The 20,136-nt window shown below is 49.0% G+C and overlaps 1 protein-coding gene across 4 annotated transcripts in view; it reads right to left on the bottom strand.

Moving 5' to 3' along the window:
• Nucleotides 1-19,720, bottom strand: part of PDZD2 (PDZ domain containing 2) — a 414,864-nt gene extending 395,144 nt beyond the window's left edge. For 3 of the 4 annotated variants that reach the window (XM_055422224.2, XM_055422225.2, XM_055422226.2), the window contains exon 1: nucleotides 19,501-19,720. The gene's annotated coding sequence lies outside the window, so the exon portion shown is untranslated. The remainder of the gene's footprint in view (nucleotides 1-19,500) is intronic. The other variant, XM_055422221.2, reaches the window with a different exon arrangement.
• Between the last annotated feature and the right edge of the window lie 416 nt (nucleotides 19,721-20,136).

Here is a 20,136-nt window from a genome sequence, read left to right as displayed (position 1 = left end):
GCACACTGACCATCCAGTCAAACGAACTGCCTAAATCTTTTACAAAAAGATCATTATTAGAGCAGATTCCTGACTGTCCTGTAATAAATGCAGTTGGCTTTTCAGACAACAGTAAAAGACCTTCACTTGAGCCCTTGGCTGATCTTGCAAAATGTGGCCTATCCTATATGTCACTTTAGATTCTGATTCCGGTGTGAAACGAGCTCACTGTGCTTCCCAGATCTGGGTCGTGAGCAAATGGGATAAATGTGTCATCTGCATCTTTATTCAAGTTATCGATAAAAACATTGAACAGCAGCAGGGTAAATCCAAAGGCAGAACCGTGTCAGACTCTCACTGCTAGAGCCCCCTCTCTGGATGGACACCAATCCATCAACCTCTTTGCACAGGCATTTAGCCAGTCAGCTACAAATCACCACATTGCCCAGCCCATGTTCCTCCATCTTGCCCACAAAGATATCACAAGGGACCATCCAAACACCTTGTTGAAAAGTCCAGATTCGTTATGTCAACAGTTTTCCCATGATGTACCAATCCAGTAACCTTATCCCCACTGGATAAAAACACAATGCCCTTTTCTTTGCTGTGTCTTATATACCTAATACCAGATGGAAATTGCTTTATGACATTTTACAGCTTTATAACATTTCCTGTCTCACCATGACATCACTTTTCCCCAATCCAAGGGCTTCAAAAGGCCACAAAGGTGTTAAGACCTTAGTTTCTAAACCTTCCTCCTCCTCCCGTAGATCGGGCTACCTGATCTCCCAGCCTGCTGAAATGAAGAATGTTAGCCTGAGGATGCGGAGAAGGCAATGGCAAGCCACTCCAGTACTCTTGCCTAGAAAATCCCATGGATGCAGGAGCCTGGTGGGCTGCAGTCCATGGGGTCGCTAAGGGTTGGACATGACTGACCGACTTCACTTTCACTTTCACACATTGGAGAAGGAAATGGCAACCCACTCCAGTGTTCTTGCCTGGAGAATCCCAGGGATGGGGGAGCCTGGTGGGCTTCCGCCTATGGGGTCACACAGGGTCGGACACGACTGAAGTGACTTAGCGGCAGCAGCAGCAGCAGCAGCCTGAGAATGAGACTATAATAGAAAAGCCACCATTTCAAATAGAGAGAGAGGGGCTCCACACGGTGCCCTCCTTTGCCGTGTCTCAGAGCTTCCAGCCAGCAGTTCCCAAAAGGTAGCTTAAATTTTTTTCTTTGAATCTGATTTCAAAAATAAAGGCAAATGTGATTATATCTGAGCTTTCTTGGGTATGTCATTTTCAACCAGGGTACTGCAATCCTAGATTCTAAATCTTACAAGCAACGTATTTAGTTGTTTATGAGATGAGAAAGATACAGATCAATAATGTGTGCTGTGCTGTGCTAAGTCACTTCAGTCATGTCCAATTCTTTGCAACCCTATGGACCATAGCCCACCAGGCTCTTCTGTCCATGGGATTTCCCAGGTAAGAACACTGGAGTGGGTCACCGCGCCTGTGGCTCAGATGGTAAAGAATTTGCCTGCAATGCAGGAGACCCAGGTTCAATCCCTGGAATAGGAAGATTCCCTGGAGAAGGAAATGGCAACTCACTCCAGTACACTTGCCTGGGAAATCCCATGGACAGAGGAGCCTGGTGGGCTACAGTCCATGGGGTTGCAAGAGGCGGACATGACTTAGCAACTAACACTCCTCCAAGGGATCTTCCTGATCCAGGGATCGAACCCACGTCTCTTCTGTCTCTTGCACTGGCAGGGGGGTTCTTTACCACTAGTGTCACCTGGGAAGCCCACACATCAACATAATCCAGAGTTAAAAAAATTCCAGAGTGCTTATGAAGGGTACAGTCCCTAATTACACCAAGAGTGACACACTATCCCCTTGGCAACGCTCCTTAGAAGCTGCCAATACATTTAAAAAGGATAGTGCTGGGGATACAAAGAGATGAGAGGTATGGCCAAGAGCCTGAGAGAGTTCACAGCCTAGCCTGGGAGAGCTAAAACCAAAGAAAGACACTTTCACCTAAAGACTCACCAACCAGGGCAGCATGTGCTAGATGCCAAGAGAACATGCCAGGCAGCATGTGCGCCAGACATTCTGGGAGAGACTGCCAGCTGGGGGGTGAGGAGAAACACTCTTCAGAGGGAAGGAGACTTCGCCTGGGTCTTACATGATGGATAGAATTTAGGCAAGGGGTTGGGGGGCATTCTGGGTGCGGGGGTGTGAAATAAATGCATAGTCCATGCAGACAAAAGGAATTAAGCTGGATCCAAATTTCCTCTCACTTTTCAAATATATTCATGGGGCAGTGGTTCCAGGATTGCTGAGGATACCAGTATCAGAATATACTCAAGTTCCTTCTATAAACTGGCACAGCATGTGCATATAACCCACGCACATTCTTCCTTATACTTTAAATCATCTCTGTATGCTGTGCACTTAGTGGCTCAGCCATGTCCAACTCTTTGTGACCCCATGGACTGTAGCCCGCCAGGCTCCTCAGTCTATGGGGATTCTCCGGGCAAGAATACTGGAGTGGGTTGCCATGCCTTCCTCCAGGGGATCCTCCCAACGCAGGGATCGAACCCAGGTCTCCCGCATTGCAGGCGGATTCTTTACTGTCTGAGCCACCAGGGAAGCCCAAATCATCTCTCGACTACTTTTAATACCTAATACAGTGTAAATGATTACAAGTACAGTGTAAATACTGGCAAATTCAAGTTTTGCTTTTTGGAGCTTTCTGGAATTTTCCATCAGCTATGGGATGAATCTGCAGACACAGAACCCCCGGATACATGATGGCGATGGCTGTCAGTATACAGAGAAAAGCCCAGTGGGGAAATTAACACGGAAAACACTTAATTCGGCAAGAGAGGGGTTTGTGCCTCCAGGCAAAAGTCAGCAAGGTCATGCAGGGTTGAATGTCCACTAAATTCCCTCTAAGAAGATGCTCCAAAGAAATTTTTACACATTGCACAAACTTCATTAAAATCATCCCCTGAAATTTAAGTCTGGAGACTAATGGACTTTCTAAGAATGAACAACTTATGCCTAGCTCCACATCGGAATGACCCGGGGAGGGTTCAGAGACTATCAATGCTGGTGCTCATCCCACCAATTATATCACAATCCTCGGGGGCATCAATATTTAAATGAAAAATAACAGTGGTTCTACCTCATTCTCTCAACAGATTGTTTCCTGAGTGCCTGCTGTATGCCAAGCCTTGTTCTCAGCATTGGAGATATGAATGAATCACATAGGCTCCCCCCTTCAGAAAAATAGCCTCATAAATTTTTCATTGCAGCGATGCAGAGCAGGCAGAAAAGCAAATTGAGTCAGTAAAATATATGTTTAAAAACTGACAAGGTGCAAAGGAGAAAATAAAGCTGAGAAGGGAGATATGAAATCTCAGGCTGGGGCAGGGTGGCACGAAGACTTCACCAAAAGCGACATTTGAATCAAGACCTGAAGGAAGCAGCAAGTCAGAGATGTGAACGAAGAACATGTCAGAGAAGAAACAGCAGATGCGGTGGCCCTGAGGCAGAGGTGTGCCAGGGCGGTGTGGGGCTTGAGCAGAGAGGGAATCAGGGAGGAAGGGAAGGGCCTGGTAGGTTAAGTAATGAGTTTGGCTTTTACTCTGAGAAGTTTGAACAGAGCACTAATATGATCTGATTTGTATTTTGAATCTGGAATCACTTGGCTGTTCTGCTGAGAATATGCCATACGGTGAAACGGAAGAGGTAAAAATTGAGCAGCGCCTAAAGGAGCCCTCTTACAGGGATGAAGAGAGGTGATGAGGGATGGTCAGATTCTGGGTATACGTTAAAGAACTAACTGAAGACAAAGTATCTGGAAGGGGAAGGGATGGGAATCAGAAACTTACTTTTAGACGTTGACGTCTGAGATGACTATTATTGGAGGTGTCAAGTAGGTAATTCTATATGCAGGTGGCACAAGATGGAGATACAGTAGTGTGAATTCTTGGCTGATGGATGGTATTTAAAGCCATGAGAATGACTGACACCACAGATAGTAATCACAGAAAGAAAAGACAAGTGCAAGTAATGAGTGCTGGGCCCTTCAGCAGTGCGAGATCAGGGGGAGGAGAGAAGGCCGTCAAGAAGATGGGGAAGGAATGCTGGCTGGTGAGTGAGGAGGAAGGTCTGTAGAGTATGGTATGCAGAGAGCCAAGGGAAGGATGCTTTTCAAGGATAAAGCAGGGATGAACCGTATGTATCATCAAATGCTTTGAAGGAGCAAGGGGAAGGCTGAGAATTAGCCCTTAGATTTAGCAATGTAGATGTCACTAGAGACCTTGATAAGAGCAGCTTGGGATGCACAGCAAGGAGGTGAATCACTTCTCTAGGAGGTCATGTTCTTGAACACAGCTTAAAACACCCTGAATGCCTACCTTCCCTAATAGAATGTAAGAGTTTAGCACATAGTAGGTCTGTATCTGATTTACTGAAGAAATATCTCAGGGCTGTACAACTGCAATGTTCACGAAATCACCTAAAATGATCAGTGTGTAAAGTGGAAATCTTTTCATTTGGAAAAATGTTGTGAAGGAAAGATAACTCTCAAGACACTTACATCAGAAGATTCATCTTCCCATACATCTTAAATCATAACTAGCATGCCTCAGACTTTCTAGCTCTGCTATTAGGTGATAAATTTCTGAAGGGCAGGGCCGTTTCAGGCTTCAGGGATCTTCATGGATTAGCTGTAGGTATGACCTGAAATATGTATTCCAGAGTCTTCTCCCTACTCAGACAAGCTGATCTGACACCAGTTTTATTCATTTAAAAAAAGTCTTCACAAAGGATCTACAACAGGCCTGAGTCACAGCATCAAACGGGACGTGGCTTCTGCCTGGAAGAACTTTCCAGCCTAGTTTCCGACCCACTGCTGACATCAACTCAAGAAGTGGTTCTGGTTTCACTTTGGACTGCGGTTCATATTCCCAGCCACAGATGACAGAGCATAACGTAACATCACCCAGATTTACACAGGCCTAGAAATAAATCCAGGAGTAAATATGCCTAAGGGGTTCTTAGCCAGATCAAGTCACCATCAAAAGCAAGGTTTGGAAGCTCACCATGCTCCTGAAGCAATGCTGTCTCCATCGCTTCTCCTCCACCCCCAAAGTTAGTTAAATAATTTGATGGGATTGGTAATTCTAGCAACCTGAATTTTATTTATTTTTATCCCCCATGCATTGAATATGAAGTGTTTATATCTTTTCTGTATGTGTTATTACTAAATAAATGCTAGTTGTATGAAAAAGGGGCAGCAGTGAGGATGAAGTACAAACTCTAGGAGAGAACAGAGCATCGCTGACCATATTACCTCCTTCAAATGTCCGCTGAGCTTTCATAGTTTTCAATGGTTTTATGGGAAGCTACCTACATTCTATCTGCAGGACCACCGTTAGCAAAGTGTACGTGCTGGGTCAAGAGGAAGATGGGGAATAGCAGTTGAGAAAGAGTTAGGAAAAATAATAAGACCGACTATCCAAGAGTGCAGGTTCCAGCATGGATTTCAACAATGGAAATCCAGGAACACTTCTTGATCCAGCAAATGAGAGCTGTGGTGGGCGGCTCTACTCCACCTCCAAAGAGCACACACAGTTGTACCTGGGCTCCATTGTGACTGCCCATCTGTCTGTTAGCACAGTGAGCAGCTCCTCTTCAGTTTATGATTAAAATAAAGGAGACTACTAATGAGTGACAGTTTACACGCGCAACCCTCCGGGCAAAGTTCTGGTTACCATAACAAGTCCCACTCACGACAGCAGTGGCAAAACGCATGACGTATCAAATGGCCAGAGTTCTGCTTCCCTGCAGGAAGGCAGCTATATTTGCCAAATACACTCATCAGCCACTATAGTCCTTTCTACAAATAAAAGCCCAACCTACATCTGTGGGTCTTGGCCATTCTCACAATTACTATTTGCCTGAAAGAGTAGCTTTTTGTCTGATGTTTACTTATCGGGATGCTGATGTAATTCTCAAGATGGAACTTACTTTTAAAAGGAGGTCCAAGAGCAGGGAGGAAATAAACAGCTGCTTTCTCGTTTCTCCCAGTCTGCACGACTGGCAGAAGTTCCTCTGAGCCCCACATCCTGGCAAGAATATATCCTTTGGCCTCTTCCATGACTGGCCCAAAACTGGTGACAGAGAAATAGACCAGTGTTTTAGAAAGACCCAGTGCAGAGGGTCTTGCTATCAAGCAATCTAAAACCAGGGTCCATGTTCTCATCCTAGGGTTTTATCCACTGGAGGAGACAGGGAGGCAGAAAAAAAAAACAAACTACAGAAAGGTATATGAAAGGAAGGCCAGGAGGAGGATGATCTCAGGGCTTCTTGTGAAGGCAAACAAATTCCACCTTTGCATTCTCCCTACAAAGACGATCAGGATGCAACCTGGTCATCTCTGCCTTTCCTGTAAGCACTCAAGGAAGAGGGTTTAAACCATTAATTCTCATATGGATCTGAAAACGTCTTGAGCCTAAATTCCTAAGTGGAGAAAAAAAGAAATGAACTTCTTAACTGCTCAAGCTTAAGCCCCAGGGCCAACTTTTCAGGGAAATAGTATACTGAGAATCTAAGTAAGTATATTTCCTCCCTGTGTTTTAACAATCTGTGTCCTGGGTTTCTGAGCAGAAAAATGAATTAGAAAACTCAGAGTTCTGTAGAGATCCTGGGCAGTCTTTGCTTCTCAGAGACTTGGTGGAATAATGGGTAAGACACGGGCTTAGGAGACAGAGAGATTTGGGTTCAAATTCTTGTTCCAGGTCTTAACAGATATGCAACTCCAGGCAAGCGATTTAAACTTTCTAAGCCTACTTTTCATCATCTGGAATGTAAGGATAACTGGGATCAGTGCCTAGAATGTACTAAGTGCTTTTTGTACAACCAGCTGTTTACTGAGGGCCTACTGTATACCAGGCACTGTTGTCAGCACTGGAGACACAGTGAAAACCACAATGTCCCTGCTTTGATCGAATTTACATCCCAACAGGTGAGATAAATAATAAGCAAATAGAAAAACATTATTTCTAATGAAGAAAGAATAATGTGATACTGCACCTGGGGGATGGGGCCAGTTTCGATTATATGACTGAGGAGAAGAAGGTCTCTGAAGGATTGGAGGAAGAAGCTTCCAGAAAGAGGTCAGGCCCTCCTCTGGGATAGAGGCTGCTATGTTCCAAAAAGGACAGTGTGTCTGGACACAGGCAGTGAGAGGACTGATGGGGACACAGGAAGTCACCTGAGAGGCAGGTGGGAGAAAAGGACCTGAATTATATTCAAATGGCAATGAGAAGCCCCCGGGCTGAAGCTGCAGAGTGACTTGCCTTGATCTGTGTGTTAAGAAGCCCTTCTGTCTGCTTTGAGGAGAAAGGACTGGGGGTCAAGAGTCCTTTTCTGGGGAGGCCCAGTTAGAGGACCACAGCAGCAAGGCTCCAGGGGCAAGGGGCGGCGGCTTCAAGTTGGAGCCTGCCATGGAAGTTGGGAGCAGGAGGCGGATTCTGGAGGAAGGCCCAGCAGGACTCACACACTGACCTGTTGAGTGTGAGGCAGAGAGAAGAAAAAGGGGTGGCTTCTAGTTGAGGGATGAGCTGGCAAGGGGACGGCGGTGCCGTTTATTGAGAAGAGGGGAGGAGGGAAGAACTATCCTGAAAGGAAAATCTCAAGGCTTCCATTTCAGTCCTGCTAGGTCTGAAGCATCCATCCTCTACCCATGTGGGGATGTCAAGCTGGCAGTGGGCGTGTGGGTCTGGAAGTCAGTGAGCTAGAGACAGACACTGGGGAGGCAACATCACACAGATGGTAGATGAGATCTCCCCAGAGGGAGGATAACTACAGAAAAGGACCCAAGGTCAAGTCCTGAGGCAACAGCATAAAAAATGATTATTTGTTGATGTTGGTATAATTCTCATTATGCTGGGCAGTAGAGTGTTGATCAGTTACTATTATCAGCATCTTTTTACCCATCCACCCATCCTGCCATCATTTATACCATAAACAATCAGAGGGACACATTTACTGAGAGGCAGACGTGACAGATGGCCCCCCCACTCATGATGGTTCAACTCACAATGTTTCAGCTTTCAGTTCAGTTCAGTTGCTCAGTCGTGTCCGACTCTGCCACCCCGTGAACCGCAGCACGCCAGGCCTCTCTGTCCGTCACCAACTCCCAGAGTTCACTCAAACCCATGTCCATTGAGTCAGTGATGCCATCAAACCATCTCATCCTCTGTCGTCCCCTTCTCCTCCTGCCCTCAATCTTTCCCAGCATCAGGTCTTTTCAAATGAGTCAGGTCTTCGCATCAGGTGGCCAAAGCATTGGAGTTTCAGTTTCAGCATCAGTCCTTCCAATGGACACCCAGGACTGATCTGCTTTAGGATGGACTGGTTGGATCTCCTTGCAATCCAAGGGACTCTCAAGAGTCTTCTACAGCACCACACTTCAAAAACATCAATTCTTTGGCGCTCAGCTTTCTTTATAGTCCAACTCTCATATCCATACAGGACCACTGGAAAAACCATAGCCTTGACGAGACGGACCTTTGTTGACAAAGTAATGTCTCTGCTTTTTAATATGCTGTCTAGGTTGATCACAACTTTCCTCCCAACAAGTAAGCATCTTTTAATTTCACGGCTGCAATCACCATCTGCAGTGATTTTGGAGCCCCAAAAAATAAAGTCTGTCACTGTTTCCACTGTTTCCCCATCTATTTGTCACGAAGTGTTGGGACCAGATGCCATGATCATCTTAGTTTTCAACTTTACGATGGTACAAAAGTGATACCCAGTCAGTGGAACCCACACTTCGAATTTTAATCTTTTTCTGGGCTAGTGATAAGCTGTTATGACACTCTCTGGAGATGCTGAGCAGTGGCAGTGAGCTGCAGCTTCCAGTCAGCCACGCCATCACCAAGGTAAACAACCGATACACATACGCCCATTCTGCACCCTTGCAACCATTCTACTTTCAGTACAGTATTCAATAAATTACATGAGGTGTTCAACACTTCAAATAAAATAGGTTTTGTGTTAGATGATTTTGCCCAGCTTTAGGCTAATTCAAGTGTTCTGAGCACATTTAAGGTATGCCAGGCTAAGCTGTGATGTTTGGTAAGTTGGGTGCATTGAATACATTTTTGACTTATGATATTTGCAATTTACAATATTACCATGATGAGTTTATTACAGTATGTAACCATACTGTATTACAGGGGCGTCCCTTGTAGCTCAGTGAGTAAAGAATCCACCTGCAATACAGAAGACCTGGGTTCAATTCCTGGGTTGGGAAGATCCCTGGAGAAGGAACTGGCAAGCCACTCCAGTATTCTTGCCTGGGAAATCCCATGGACAGAGGAGCCTGGTGGACTTCAGTCCATAGGGTCGCAAGAGTCGGACATGACTGAACCACCATGACCACACTGTAAGTCAAGGAGGATCTGCAGTTCAAGAACATAAGCTCTAGAGCCAGACTGCTCTACTTAAATCCTGGTTCCTGTAACCTTGGAGAATGTGGCTAACCACAATACTCCATCTGCAAAAGGGCACTGCTGCTGCTGCTGCGTCACTTCAGTCGTGTCCGACTCTGTGTGACCCCATAGACAGAAGCCCACCAGGCTCCCCCGTCCCTGGGATTCTCCAGGTAAGAACACTGGAGTGGGTTGCCATTTCCTTCTCCAATATGTGAAAGTGAAAAGTGAAAGTGAAGTCGCTCAGTCGTGTCCGACCCTTAGCGACCCCACGGACTGCAGCCTACCAGGCTGCTCCATCCATGGGATTTTCTAGGCAAGAGTACTGGAGTGGCTTGCCACTGCCTTCTCCTTTTGCCCTCTGCAAAAGGGCACATAGTGGGTTAAATGGTGACTTTGAAAAAAACATGTTCATGTCCTGGTACCTGTGAAAATGACCTTATTTGCAGATATAATTCAATTAAGGATCTGGAGATGAGATCATCCTGAATTATCCGGGTGGCCGGAAATCCAATGACAACTGTCCTTATGGGAGACATGTGAGACAAAGACATGCAGACATAAGAGAAGACACGAGAGCACAGAGCAGGTGATGTGAACAGAGATGCAGACAGGAGTGGACCAGCCACAGGGGTGCTGACAGCTCCCAGAAGCCAGAAGAGACCAGGAAGGCTCCTCCCCGAGAGCCTCCAGGGGGAGCATGGCCCTGCTGACACCTGACACCAGACTTCTGACCCCCAGAACTATGAGAGAGTAAACTTCTGTTGTTCTAAGCTACCAAGTTTGTGGTTATTTCTCACAGCAGCCTTAGGAAACAAACATGGGGATGCTAACAGCGTGAACCTCATCGGATGGTTATGAGAACGAAATGAATTAATACATTTAAAAGTGTCTAGAACTGTGCCTGCCAACTAGGGAACATTCAAACAACACTCATTTAGCCCCATGTACTGAATATCGTGTCAGATCCTGAGGGCTTCCCTGGTGGCTCAGACAGTAAAGAATCCACCTACAGTGCAGGAGACCTGGGTTCCATCCCTGGGTTGGGAAGAACTCCTGGAGGAGGGCATGGCAACCCACTCTGGTATTATTGCCTGGGGAAATCCACGGACAGAGGAGCCTGGAGGGCCACAGTCTATGGGGTCGCAAAGAGTCAGTCACAACTGAGCGACTAACACACACACACTGAGGAGTGTGGATTCAGAAGAGTATGAAGAAAAGGGCCAATCATCTTCAGAGACCCTCAAGAGATAGACTGTGTCCAGGATGCTGAGCAGGTGAGGGGCCAGAAGGTGAGAAGGGTGCTCAGGTGCCGTGGGTGACTCCCAGGTGCTGGTGCCTGAACGCTGCTCCCCAGCCATCACCATAATGAAATCAATAAGCCTCACATCTGCTCAGGTTTTGAAAGACAAGTAGCAGATCCAGAGAGGAGTTAATGCAATCCTTTCCGGCACCTTCCGCTCCCCAAGCCGTCTCACTGCCTGTTCTCTCATGAGAATCCATGCTGATGGGGACACTTGGAGTATATTTTCTGGAGACAGCTGTCTCTTCTGTCAGCCTAATGATACTGGGAATAACGGTGACCAGGGCGGGGCTGGAGTGGAGAGCGGGCAGCAGAAAACTGCAGGAAAGTGATGCCAAAATTATATGCTGAGTGATTTTTTAATAATATTTGCATGGTTGTGTTAGCCTTAGAAGTTAATTTTCTTCACCAAGAGACCCATATAGCACACCCTAGTTTTACCCCAATCTCTATAAAATACACTGTGTCAAAAAGGGGGTTTGGGGAATCCAAGTGAAACACAGCTGAAATCAGACATTCTATAAGTGTCCATTGGCCAACATGCCAAAACATAAAGAGTTTGTTGACATCTGGTTTTATTAAAATTGGCTCCATCCTCATCTTCATGGGTATAAAAAAAGAAATGCTCAAACACCAGAAGAGATTTTATAATTATATGTGATCACCTGCATTGCAAATATAAGCAGTGTCAGGAACCACTTAATATTCTTTAGAGGTGAGAGCATTACGGGGTGTTCAAACTTGTTTACACCAACCCCAGACAGCATGGGTCTTGTGGAATACAGAAATTCCAACAACATCCCAAGATTCAGAAACAGGACAAGCAAGTTCGCATTAGAAGTCATCTACAGAGCACTGGAGGGCTTCCCTGATAGCTCAGCTGGTAAAGAATCTGCCTGCAATGCAGGAGACCCCTGTTCTATTCCTGGGTTGGGAAGATCCGCTGGAGAAGGGATATGCTACCCACTCCAGTATTCTTGGGTTTCCTTTGTGGCTCAGCTGATAAAGAATCTGCCTGCAATGAGGGAGACTTGGGTTTGATCCCTGGGTTGGGAAGATCCCCTGGGGAAGGGAAAGGCTACCCACCCACTCCAGTATTCTGGCCTGGAGAATTCCATGGACTGTATAGTCCATGCGGTCTATAGAGTCGGACACGACTGAGCAACTTTCACAGAGCACTGGGGGCTTCCCAGGTGGCGCTAGTTGTAAAGAACCCGCCTGCCAATGCAGGAGACGTAAAGAGACACAGGTTTGATCTCTGGGTTGGGCAGATCTCCTGGAGGAGGGCATGGCAACCCACTCCAGTTCTTGCCTGGAGAATCCCAAGCATAGAGGAACCTGGCAGGCTCCATCGGGTCGCAAAGAGTCAGACATGACTGAGTGACTTAGTATGCATGCACGCATACATGCAGAGCACTAGCCTTTGCTGAAAGGGAGAAAAGAGCCGGTTTTTATTCCATCTTCCTCCCTAGGTATCCCCAGCAGCTCATCAGGGGTGACAGCAGCTAGACAGGGCCCCCAGGGAGGCAGTCTCCCAGGCACTGTCTCTCTTCCCACTACCTTCCTCTAGATGCCCAGAGGCCTCCCCTGTCAGGCAGCCTAGTGCCCCCACCCTCTACTGAGAATATCCTGATCCAAAATTACCCTCGCTCCCAGCCTCCTCCCGGCAGAGCTTGTGTTCCTGCAGTGGGCAGGTCTCAGCCTGGGAGAGGGCTTTGGATTTCACGGCTCTTAGGTATGGGAGGAATCTTCTCTGCCCTGCATCCGTGCATCTTGATGATGCAAAGCGGGATGATGAACCCTTGGAAGCCAGAGCGTATGTGTTTTAACTCAAATGATTGAGTTAAGGTGGCAGTGTTAGCTAAGGTCAAGTGCAGGCAAGGCCAAGTGCTAGAGCTATGAGATGCTGATAAAAAGGGAGACCATGAGTAGCTCATCCAAATCTACTTTCACTCCTGCCAAAGTCCTCCAGGGCCCCAGTCTGGAGCTTCACTCTATTAAGGGCCACACACACACCACGAAAGCCCCTCTTCAGGAGGCTGCTCAAAAGCCACGGGTCCATTCTGCAATGTGCTTATATTTACTTCCACCTGATGGCAAGGGATTAGATTAGGTTCCTTCAGAGATTTGCAAATCCTTCAGGGTATGTGTTTTTTTTTTTAATCCTCATGTGGATAGCTAAGCATTTCAGGCTGCTTAAGGCAACAAAACTTTCCCTCTCTCTCTGCTATTATTTCATCTAAAGCCGCAACGTGGATGTGGGCAAAATGAGTCCTTTTTTCCCAAACCCTGCTTCTCCCAAACCCCTTCGCATGTTAGTGTTCGATGAGCCACAGAAACACTTCAAAACCTACAAGCAAATAATCTAAGAATAACTCAATCAGCCAGATGTTCCATGCTTGCTGGTTTCATCAGACAGCTTCACAAAGAGAGTTAATTCTGAAGTTTCTGATTCTCTGCGCGTTAACAGACCAGTTACCATTCACTCGGTGTATTCGTGTAGGTAGTACGTGCACCCCGAAGCCAGCGGCTCTCAAATGGGGACTGTTTCCCAGCCCCAGTGAGAATGCGGGGTGGCGAAGGCATTACTGGCATTGGAGAGAGGGCCCGGCCAGGGGCAGGCCTCTTCCCGGAGCTGGAAAGCCTTAAAAGACAAATGTGTCTCCTCCCCACACGGAGTGCCTCAACAAGCCAGCTCTCGACTCGGCCGCCTTATCAGACCACAAAGCACCTCTTCAACTATTGAGTTCTCAAACCGTAAATGCGCCCAGTGTTTTCCTGAACACATTTGTAAATAGAATGCTGAGCTCTTTAAATCAGAGGCCATTCAAGTCTAAATCAGATGCCCTACCTGGTTCAAATCCTGTCTCTGCCCAGAGCTGCAGAACCCTGGGGGAAATGTATTCTTTCCCAAGACCAGCCTTTTTTTCCATTTCTAGAAGATGGTTATTATAAAGCTCAAGGATGAAAATGTTTTAAATGCCATAAAAGGATCTATCATTTTATGTGGAACCTATGCATAAGTCTAATTGACAACATAATCTAGACACAGACTATCCAGTTGGAAAAATAAATCAAGGATAATCTGAGTACATATTTTTATACTTCTCTTTCCTTAAAAAACATTCTGCACATTTTCCCCAAATATCATTTAATTTGGCACACATCTATTGAGTAATTCCTAAATCAAGTTACGTGCTCCTTAGCCTCCCCTCCTTATGAAGGAGTGAGAATATTTATCTAATCTTTCTAAGTATAATGACAGAGCCATTAATAAAACCAAGGGGGTACGCAGACTGTGACTTCCTCCTCACTCACCTGCATCTTGGCATTGAAAGACGATGGTTCCCAGATTGAGCAACTTAGACTGTGATTCTAGCCCTGTGTAGTCTGCTAGTCACTAAGTCGTGTGCAAATCTTTGTGACCCTATGGATTGCAGCCCACCAGGCTCCTCTGTCCATGGAATTCTCCAGGCAAGAATACTGGAGTGGGTTGCCACTCCCTTCTCCAGGGGATCTTCCCCACCCACGGATCAAACCCGGGTCTACTGCATTGCAGGCAGATTCTTTACTGTCTGAGCCACCAGGGAATTCCCTGTGTGATTCTAGCTCTGGTTGTACTGAAATGAGGCGAGTTCTCTGCTTTTCTGGGCCTCAGCTTCCCGGAATGCAGGAATTAGCAAATCTGAAAGTACTGCCCCTTCCAGAAACCACTGAGGAGAGGAGAGACCCTCCAGGATCCCCTTACTTTGGGCCCTGCCAACTTCACCATCGCATCAGAGAGGGCTTGATAACATCTTTCACCCAGAGAGACAGGAAGCTCCTGCTGGGTCTGCTAAACAGTCCTGTCTCTGCATTCAACTGGGCTGTCATTGACTCTGGCAAGAGGTTTATCCATTTCTCAACACACCCTCATCGGGACCCAAGACATCCCAGGCGTGATCATACATGCATATCTCAGTATCTCTTTTTACTCCTCCTAAGAATAACCCTGAAAAATAGCTCTTCTACCAACTTTGTACGAAGAAACTGCGGCTCCAAAATTTCAAAACATCTGGCCAGTTAGAGGTTCCAGGTAAGTCTCTGACCCCAATTCCACAAACTCTCTTTTCCCTCTGGGCTGCCTTTGCCAGTGCCAGGAGCCAGGTTCATCCCCTGGCCAAAGGGTCTTGTCCCCCAAGAGCCCAGCCTGACACAGTGCCCTCCTGGCTGTCAGCAGGCATCCCTTCTCTTTTACCAAGGCTGACACTCCCCTTCACTGCGGTGCAGGCTCCTCCAGAACCTCACCCCACCTCTGCTCCCCTCCTACCTTCCAGGGAAGGCAGATGTCAGCTCTTTTCTTTCTCCGCACCTGCTCCTGACACTTCTGGCCTCTTCCTTCCCAAAGACTCCATTTCTTGACTCCATTCTCTCCCACTACTCTTTTGTTTACTAAATATGCCTGGGGACTCTCCTGAATAAACCTTCCCTTAAACCTTAGCACCTCCTCCAAATAGTCTCCTGTTATTTTCAACTGGCATTTTCTGGATTCAGCATCTACGCTCCCCACATCCACTGTCTTGGCAACCACTCTCTCCTTCGTCCCTTGCAAGCTGGCTACCATGGGCACCCTTCACATATGCTGTTCTCAGTCTCTGCTGATGGCTGATTCCCTTCATCCTCCTGAGACGCTGGCCTTCTCACACATTCCTGCCTGCACCTGTCCGCCCACTCTCCTCAGGAGACTGCCTACCGAGCATCCTACTTGGTAGTTTGGACACATTTCTGAGGGCAGAGGAAAGAGGTTAAAAACTGTCAAGTCTCCAAGTCTGTCCTGTTAATGGGATTCAGCCTCTCCTTGGGCTTGCTCCTGACCTTTTGTGGGTTTGTCTTCTTCAGGATGTTTCTCCTTGTGGAAGATGCAGAAAGAGGAACCTGGGGCCACCTTCCAACAGGAACACCCCCCTTACTCCCACCATAGTCTGAGTCACTTGGGCCCACATGATCTAAGCCAGTGAATATGCACAGTCTGTGTTACCGTGTGCAGCCCACTAGTTCTGGAACTTTCAAGCCAGGCTTGGGACAACACCCTACAGTACAATCAGCTGGCACAATGGAGTGGTGGGGGGGCGGTTTCTGGAGTGTAGACTCTGTCTTTCTCCTTGTCCAACCTGAGCAAGTTGGGTGGGTGACTGACTGGTCGACGCCTTTTCTGGGCATGAATAAGATAAGGTTCCAAGAAACAGGTCCAGGACTTCCCTGATGGTCTGGTGGTTAGGACTCCATGCTTCCAAAGCCGGGGGCACAGTTTTGATCCCTGGTTGGGGAACTAAGACCCCACAGGCCATGCAGGGTGGCCAAAAGGAAACAAAAAACAGGCCCAGGCAGCATGATGAATGCACAAAGGGGGTTCTGTAGAGTGATGGACCAAAGGCAGGACTGCTTCACGTCTCCTGGGAGAGGGAGAGGCGGAGAATTCACACTTTGAGCTGGATCTTGAAAAATAAAAACTGTTCATCAGGAGGACCAGGGGAGAAAGGGTATTCCAGGACCTCAGTTTCTCACTACCACCCAGAAGGACAGCAGCACACAGGCTGAGGGGACAGGTCAGGAGCACTGCAGCGTGTGTGCGTCGGGGGGACATGGCAGGAGAGAAGTTTGAAGATGGGCAGAGGACCAGGAATTCGTCCCACGGGTCCTGGGAGCCATGGATGGGTTTTACAAGTAAAGGCCATCAGTAGACCTTTGAGACTGATTAAATGTGGGAGACGTCAAGAAGGAACAGTCTGAAAGGATTTCTCCAGGTTTCCAGGTTGCTGACTGCTAAAACTCTAAACCCCTCCACTTCAGCCAACTGTGTATCCTGCCTCTCACCTGCAGGTGCCGTTTGTTTCTTCTTCACTCCCAGGCTAAGTGGTGCCCACACTCCAAGCCCATCTCTGATGAGCCTTTCCTCTCTTCCAAGCCCACTGCCACCCACCAACTCAGACCTCCAGTACACTCTGCCCACCATCTTATTACCATAAGCTCACCCAGCTCCTCCCCTCTCACTTCTCCCCAGTCCCAATTCTTTCTGCAAGACAGCAGACTAATCATCCTAGAGCACATAGCTCCTCCATTAAGCCTGTCAGATCCCCTCAGTCAAAAATGGTTTATTTCTCCACCATCCTCCCAAAATGTTCCATCAGGATCACTCTTCAGGCACTTCGTTCATTAGATCATCCCTTCACCCAACAAACATAGGCTGTCTATACATGACACATGGACACCGGTTTGCATAGAGTGCTCAGTGTATAGCTCACATCTCCTGACAGATTGCAGCTCTGACAGCGAGGAGGGCACCTCTGTCACCTACACACGTGCCCAGGAACCTCCAAGCCCCCGTGCACAGCAAACCACAGGTACTCCAAAAATGGCTGAACTAAATGGAGAAATTATGATGTTTCCTTAAATAGTAAACTGCCTTCAGTGCATGCAAAATCAATTTCAATGATAGAAATTTAAAGCAGAATTCAGGATTTCTCCAGGATCATATTAACTATGTTAGCTAATTCAGTTGCTTCGTAACTAGGTATGTTCGTGTCAGTCGCTTCAGTCACGTCCACCTCTTTGTGACCCCGTGGACCACAGCCCACCAGGCTCCTCTGTCAATGGGGATTCTCCAGCCTAGAATACTAGAGTGGGTTGGCATGCCCTCCTCCAGGGGATCTTCTTGACCCGGGATCGAAGCCGCATCTCCTACGTCTCCTGCCCTGCAGGCGGATTCTTTACCTCTGAGCCAGGGCAGCCCTAACTATGTTAACTATATTAAAGTACATTTATGCACTTTACATGGGGCTTCCTGGTGGCTCAGAAGGTAAAGCATCTGCCCGCAATGCAGGAGACCCGGGTCAATCCCTGGGTCGGGAAGATCCCCTGGAGAAGGAAATGGCAACCCACTCCAGTATTCTTGCCTGGAAAATCCCATAGACAGAGGAACCTGGTAGGCTACAGTCCATGGGGTTGCAAAGAGTCCAACACGACTGAGCGACTTCACTTTGATTTCATGTACTTTGCAGGGTTCTGATTCTTCCTTTCTCAGCACCCGCCACTCCCTTATTCCTACATCTCGCTCTACACTCCACCCCCTCCCCCCACTGTGGTTATTAGTGGAGCAGCAGGTTTGGGGCCCATTCTAGTGGAAGAAGGAATTGAGGAAGCTAAAACTACCACTTCCAGGCAATGGTATGTTCTGGGACACTCTATTCTGACCCCACAAGCAGATGTCTTACACCACATCTGCCGGCCTGTTCCTACTCGACCCCCACTCAGAAGTCACAGACCAGAAAAGCTAAGCCTAGTGTGGCTAGAAAACCAGGTCTCTAGAGCCCAAGTTCAGAGCAGACTGAGTTGGGGAGGCCTCGCTGGGGAAGGACCAGCAGCATGGGAGGTCCAGCGGGGGCTCTTGTAAAAGCAGACCCAGAGTATGAGTTTCTGCAACCACCTCCATCATGACTTGTCATGGAAAACACATCCATCCAAAGCACTTGGCCTCTGTGAGAGGCTCAGTCGTGTCTGACTCTTTGCAACCCCACGGACTGTAGCTCGCCTGGCTCCTCTGTCCCTGGAATTCTCCAGGCAAGAAAACTGGAGTGGGATGCCATTCCCTTCTCCAGGGGATCTTCCAGACCCAGGGATCAAACCCAGGTCTCCCGCATTGCAGGCAGATTTTTTTTTTTTTTTTTTTTTTACCATCTGAGCCACCAGGGAATCCCATGGTGGCTCAGATGGTGAGAGGCAAGGGGCTGTGCAAGCTGCAAGAGGCTGCTCCTTTCCCCAGCACTCCTCCACCTCCAGTCCCAGGGCACGTCTGCAGCTGTGGAATGCCCTCGTGCCTGCCATTCCAGCCTGTGCCAGACCTTGTCCTCTTCACACTCCAGTGTCCCCTTATCAAGGTCTTGGCACAGATCAGGGCTGCTGAGGACAAGCTTCTGGAAACTCCAGCCAGGGACCCTAGACCCTCCCGCACCCAATTCGGCACTGCAGGAAGACAACCAGCCCAAAGATCTAAAACCTCAAAGCACATCGGAGAGCGAGGGAGAAAGAAAAGAGGAGAAAGAAGGCCAGGTTTGCGGAGGACCTGGACTTCAGCGGGAGAGAAGGCCCAGCAGGATTTTCCCAACCGCAGTTCCCCATCTCTCTGGCAGACGCCAGTACCTCCCAAAGATGCCCTTGCTCTTCGCGCGCCCAGCCCTGGCGCCGCGTGTCTCTTCCCCAGGCAGGAAGGGGGCAAGAGATGAGTAGGCGCAGGAGGCGCGGGGGATCAAGGCAGCACCTGAGGCCAGAGCACCTGAGTACCTCCGCCCGAGAGGAGGGGACCTGGCGATGGCCGGGGGATGGGGATCCTGGGCGCGCGCCCGGACAGGGGCTTCAGGCCCTGTCCTGAATGTGGCCGGCAGTGCGTCTCGGGTTGTCCCCGCTGTCCCCAGACCGTTCCGTCGGGCCCTCTTCCCGCGGCCGCGTCCTCCCTGCCCCTGGCCGGATGAACCCGGAGTTTGCACCGCCCAGTGTGGGACCGGGGTTCCGCGCCCCTACTCACCGTCTCCCTGGGGCTGGGATTCCGGCACCTGGATTTGTCACTAAACTTTCCTGGGCGCACGAGGTTTCGGGGGTGCCAAGCCTCACCCCCCCGCCCCCACCCACCCGAAGCCCCAAGTCCCAGCCGCAGCGGGACGGTCGCCTCACCTGCACGCGGCTCGGCGGAGGCTGCTCCTCGCGCGTCCGGACCCAGGCGCCGCCCGGTGGGTCCCCACGCCGCTGCCGCCGCCGCTGCCACCGCCGGTGCCACCGCCGCGCCGCGCGGCTCGCCCGCAACTACGGGAGGCGCAGTCCCGGGCGTCCCCAGCCCGGCGGCTCCCCGCCGCAGCCCCCTCCCGCGTCCCGCTGCCCGGGGCCGCACGCACCGGCGCCGAGCCCGCTCCCAGCCCGGCTCTCCCAGCTGCGCGGCGCTGGGGCTCTGCCGAGCCTCCTGTATGGGCGGGGATTCCCTCCCTCTGGTAGATTCGAGGGGCGGGAACTCCCTTCCTGGAGTGACAGGGACGGGGGGCGGGGATTCCCCTGCAGGAATGACCAGGTGGGCGGGGATTCCCCCGAGCCCCGGACTCCCGCGGGCAGAGAGTCCCCGCGGGTGAATTCGGAGCCCCCCGGGCGCTGGCTTCGGAAATCTGGGTATCCTAGGGAGGAAAGGATGGAGCGAGATGGCAGCTCAGAATTTCCAGATGGCGGGGCTTGGGGCGCCATCTAGGTGGAAGAGCGGGAGCTAGGGGACTGGAAGTGGCCTTTGCACAGCACTTTACACGGCACTGAGAAAAATGCCGAGCG

This window comes from Moschus berezovskii, chromosome 18 (assembly GCF_049115385.1).
Source record: "Moschus berezovskii isolate FMDL1 chromosome 18, NW_MosBer_1.0, whole genome shotgun sequence".
In the NCBI taxonomy this organism is placed as follows: Eukaryota; Metazoa; Chordata; class Mammalia; order Artiodactyla; family Moschidae; genus Moschus; species Moschus berezovskii.
This window is presented reverse-complemented; position numbering and strand designations above follow the sequence as displayed.